Source organism: Rousettus aegyptiacus, unplaced genomic scaffold (assembly GCF_014176215.1).
Source record: "Rousettus aegyptiacus isolate mRouAeg1 unplaced genomic scaffold, mRouAeg1.p scaffold_m13_p_3, whole genome shotgun sequence".
Taxonomy (NCBI): Eukaryota; Metazoa; Chordata; class Mammalia; order Chiroptera; family Pteropodidae; genus Rousettus; species Rousettus aegyptiacus.
In genome coordinates this window covers 86,611,943-86,617,255 of record NW_023416306.1, presented here as the reverse complement: position 1 = coordinate 86,617,255, position 5,313 = coordinate 86,611,943, and the positions used below count along the sequence as shown (strand labels likewise).

Genomic DNA, 5,313 nt, shown 5'->3' with positions numbered 1-5,313 from the left:
AGAATTATCATATTCTAAAGTTTCAGCAGACTTAACATCAAAAATAGGTTATGGGCAATCTTTTAAGTCTTTTAGTGAAGTAATACTGTAGGAAGTTACAGTGTTGACCAAAAGAACACACAAGTTTCTCATTAAACTCTGCTTTAATGGGTCTCAAAATTCTGTGACAGATTTTTTGGTCAAGTTTTTTCCATTAAAAAGTACTGATTTTAAAAACTAATAACTTAAAAACTGCCATACACACACAAAAAATAATCTAAATGGTCCACAAAACATTCTCCTTTCTTTCTAAAGATTTTATGATGCATTGTAATCATTAACCAGTTTTTTTTACTATTAAACTTAAATGACCAATTGAGACAAACAGTTCTGAGACCATTCTGTTTAAGATTGGGGTAGCAGGTATTGGAGAAATATTCATTTAGACTTCGGAACAGTTCTGAGACCATTCTGTTTAAGATTGGGGTAGCAGGTATTGGAGAAATATTCATTTAGACTTCGGAGCTTCCTGGGCAGACTTGGTGACATTGCCAGCTCCAGCTTCCCTCTTGTCCACTGTTTTGACAGCCACAGCAACTGTCTGTCTCATGTCATGAACAGCAAAGCTGCCCAGAGGAGAACAGTCAGAAAAAACTCTCAACGCATGGGCTTGCCAGGAATCGTATCAACAATGGCAACGTCACCGGATTTCAAAACTTTGGTCCATTTTTTAGCTTTTTCCCAGAACAGTAATCAATCTTCTCCTTCAGCTCAGCAAATTTGCAAGAGATGTGAGCTGTGTGATGATTTAGCACAGGTACATTACCAGCCCTGATTAGGCCTCGATGGTTTGGGATAATCAACTGAGCTGTGAAGCCAGCTGCTTCCACAGATAGGTTATTTTTGCTGTCACCAGCCACATTGCCACAATGACTATCTTTGACACATTCTTGACATTGAAGCCCACATTGTCCTCAAGAAGAACCTCACTCAAAGCTTCATGGTGCATTTCAACAGATTTTACTTCAGTTGTTACATTGACTGAAGTGAAAGTGACCACCATGCCGGGTTTTGGAATACCAGTCTCCACTCAGCACACAGCGACAGTACCCATACCACCAGTGTTGTAGACATCCTGGGATGGCAGACGTAAAGGCTTGTCATTTAGATGAGTTGGTGGCAGAATGAAAACCAGAGTTTCAAGCAGTATGGTTCCATTGTCATTGCTATCTTTACAGGTGACTTTCCACCCCTAGAACCAAGGCGTGTTAGCTCTTGGCTCCAACATGTTGTCAATATTCCAACCAGAAATTAGCACAAATGCTACTGTGTCAGGGTTGTAGCCAATTTCGTAATGTAGGTGCTGACTTCCTTAACAATTACCTTGTACCGTTTCTGGCTGTAGGGCGACTCAGTGAAATCCTTCTTATTAATAACAACAATTAGTTGTTTCATACCCAACATGTAACCCAGGAGGGTATGCTCACAGGTCTGCTGGTTCTAGGAGATACCTGCTACAAATTCTCTGTAACCAGTGGCAACAATCAGGACAGCACAGTCGCTAGAAATGTGCCTCTAATTATATTTTTTGATAAAGTCTCTGTGTCATGAAACATAAATAATGGTCACATAATTCTTGCTACTCCACAGGAAGGTATCAGTGGAGAACCATGCTCATGTTCAGCTTTCAGTTCATCCAAGACCCAGGCGTGCTTGAAGGAGCCCTCCCCCATCTCAGCAGTCTCCTTCTCCAAATTTTCGATGTTTTTTGTCAATCCCACCCCATTTGTAGATCAGATAACCAGTGGTAGCAGACTTGCCAGAATCTACATGTCCAATGATGATGATGATGATGTTGATATGAGTCTTTTCCTTTCCTATTTTGGCTTAGATTTAGCGATGGTTTTCACAACACCTGTGTTCATTGCAAAAAAGCTCCTTTACAGATTCTTAACAGAGCAGTGTCAATATAAAATTATTACCACAAGAGTTAGTACCAAAGGCAATAAATATGAAAGTATCTTTAAAACATTTTTTGCTTCTTAGACCAAAAAAAGTTCATGTTTAAATATCATTGGTGATGCTTTCAAAGAATTGAAAGCTTCCTCTTCATAAAAAAAAATATATATATACATATATATGTATGTATACACACACACAAACACACACACACACACACACACACACACACATAATTCCTCACCAATAAGATCTTTACAAAAACTGGGGAACGTAACATGTTTTTAATCTTATAATGTTTACTTTATCACCTGTACAAATAAGAAATTTTCCTTTATTATTCATGAATATTGTATACACACATTGATTTGGGCAGTACTGGAAAATATAAATGCAAGACATCATATGCTACTTCTTAGAAACGTCCTTCTGCGGAATGAAACAAATACTGAACCAAAATTAAAATCCTAAAATGTATACTGGCCATAGCAAATGCAGTAGACTGTTTGCAAATGTGGTTGCAATCGTTCCCCTCTCTATTTATGCCCTCGGGTAGCCCCAACTCATACTGGGTCTAGGCCTAACCATTTGATTTGCTTTGATGAATAGGATAATAACAAACGTGATACAAGCAGAGGCTGGAAAAGTGCATGCCTTTTTTTTGTTGTTGTTGCTACTTTTAGAAAATTACAACCACCATAATACAATTACTAAATTATCCTGTGGATGATGGAAAAAACATGCAGCCAAATCAATTCCATAGACATCTAGACAACTGCCAGACATGTAAGAGAGGTCATTCTAGACCTCCCAGCCTAGCCTTGCCAGACCAAATCAGAAGAACCATCCAATTTACCCTCAGATTGTAAGAAAAAAAATAATGTTTCTTGTTTTCAGACATTAATTTTTGAGGTGATTTGTAATAAAGCAAAAAAGAGAAATTGGTTCCAGAATTAAAGTGCTAATATAACAAAATCTAAAATAAATAATGTTGACTTTGATACCAAGTAGCAGGCAGAGCCTGGAAAAGGAGAAAAAAAAAAATGTTAGGCAACTCTGAAAAATAGAAAGCAAACTGTTAGCAGAGACTGACAAAGCAATGAAGAACCTGCTGCAGCAGGCTGAAAAAGTAACACCCCATGTCACACAATAAAGAAACAATTAGCAAAACTATCACCTCTGGTAACTTAGAAGATAGAAAATAAGCCTAATGAAATTGTGGACTTCAGCAAGATAATTTCCAGGCAGAATGTTGAAAGTGTCAATTGGCTTATTTTCTTTGATTATGATAAAATGTGGGAAGAGAGAGATGAGCTAGAGGAAGAACTGTTCCGTTTGCAAGCAGAATTCAAAGGCTACAGAGAGGAGCCAGAACATGCAGAATTGGACAATAAAATTATTTCTCATTTCCCATCTCTCAAGGCAGTAAAAGATTTTCAAAGTATGAAACAAGCTCAGGACAAAGATCAAATTAAGGTGACCCTACAAGCCCATTTGTTAATATCTCTGAAAGATTTTAGGAAGTGACTGGTAGACTCAGCAATACAAAGTGCTTTTAACAAAGTTATTTTCTTACTGCAGCCTTGAGACGGCTCCTATAGAAGAGAGGGACTGATCTCATAACTGTAGGTGGGCCTTTTATTGAATGGAGTGGAACTGAGTCAGATTTTTTTTTTTTTTTGTCATTTTGTTTTAGGTGAGCTGACCCCTTTCAGTATTTCCTGTAGTCCAGGCCTCATAATGGAGAATTCTATCAATTTTTGTGTGTCTGGTAAGGTCTTTACTTCTCCTTCATATCTAAAAGAGAGCTTTGCTGGATATATTATTCTTGGCTGGTAGTTACTTTCATTTAATAGTTTGAATATTTGATTCCACTGCTTTCTGGCTTTTAAGGTTTATACTGAAAAGTCCACTGACAATCTAATGGATTTTCCTTTATAGGGTACTTCCTTCTTTTCCAAGGCTACAGTGAGAATTCTTTCTTTGCCATTAATTTTTTATAATTTTAATATGATGTGTCTTGTGTCTTGCAGTTGAGATAATTGGGTGTTCTGTTGACTTCTGGAATTCCAAGTTCCAGCTAGTTCCTTAGATTTGGAAAATTCTCATCCACTATTTGTCTGAAAATGCTTTCTAGTCCCTGCTCCTTTTCCTCGCCTTCGATAATGCTCATTATTCTTATGTTTTCTCTCCTGATAGTATCAGCTAGTTCTTGAATTTCTCTTTCATTATTTTTCATTCTTTGGTTTCTCTCTTCTTCCTTCTGATTTACTTCTAGATTTCTGTCTCCGATATCTGATCTTTCCTCCATTTGGTCAACTCTATTTCCCAAGCTTGCTTTTTCATTTTTCAATTCTTGCAGTGTATTTTTTAATCTCCAGAAGATCTAGCCTGTTCTTTTTCAGTGTTTCAATCTCCTTGCTCTCCTCATCTAGTTGATTTTTCATTTCCTGAAATTGTTGATATGACTCGCTTCGGAAGTCACTGAGTTTTTTCAGAAGTACCATCCTGAATTCTCTGTCATTTTAAGTTGCATATTTCTATGTCCGTAAGCTTATTTTCTGTATATTTTTCTCTTTCTTTCTGAGATGCCTTGTCGCCTTGGTTGTTCATGGCATTTAATGGACTATTTCTCCTCCTGGGCATTAATGGAAGTGTTTTCTGCTGTTTTTCCAGAAAGAAGATTTATTATATAAAGGTCTGTCTCTCTTTAGCCTGTCACAAAGAAGGCATTTTTCTTTTGGTTTCCAGTAGGTGGCGTCTATGCCTCTTGAGTCTCTGCTTTATATAAAGTCTTAATAATGTCTTTTTTTCTTTATAGATGTTTAATCACGCTCACTACACTCAGTATCAGTCCTGTCAGTGTTAGTGACAGTCTCGGTAGCATTGCTCAGATTTCCCTGGGGCTCCATGGTGATCGGTCTCAGAGGGTACAGCGGGAGGGGTCCTCTGGGTTGGGGGATGGGGCTGAGGCTCAGCCTTGGTTTTGCAATCGCAGCTGGTAAAAATCAACTGTTGTTTCTCTGCCATTCCCACTTTTCGGCCATCCCCGTTTCTCTGTCTTCTTCCGTGATGACTATACCCTGCCGTCAGCCACACGGAGTTCACCACACTCCAAGGCAGGGCTGTTCAGGAAAGTCACCACACATTTTTCCCCTCCCCCTCCTCCTACAGGGAGCTCCAGCGGCTGTGAGAGGCAGCTTCTTTGTTTCTCCCAGTCTACCGCTCGACACACGGGGTTCTGACCTATGGTAGCTTTTATGCATAGGTCCCACGCTCAGACATGCTGGTGTGCAGTTTGGGTCTTTTTTGTTGAGTTTCAGATGTTCAGTTTATTGTTGTTTCAAAGTGAGAGATCTGAGGATGTCTCTCACT

General features: G+C 38.7%; 1 pseudogene; it reads right to left on the bottom strand.

The window, feature by feature from the left end:
• Nucleotides 1-487: 487 nt before the first annotated feature.
• LOC118615089 lies at nt 488-4,850 on the bottom strand (annotated as a pseudogene).
• Between the last annotated feature and the right edge of the window lie 463 nt (nt 4,851-5,313).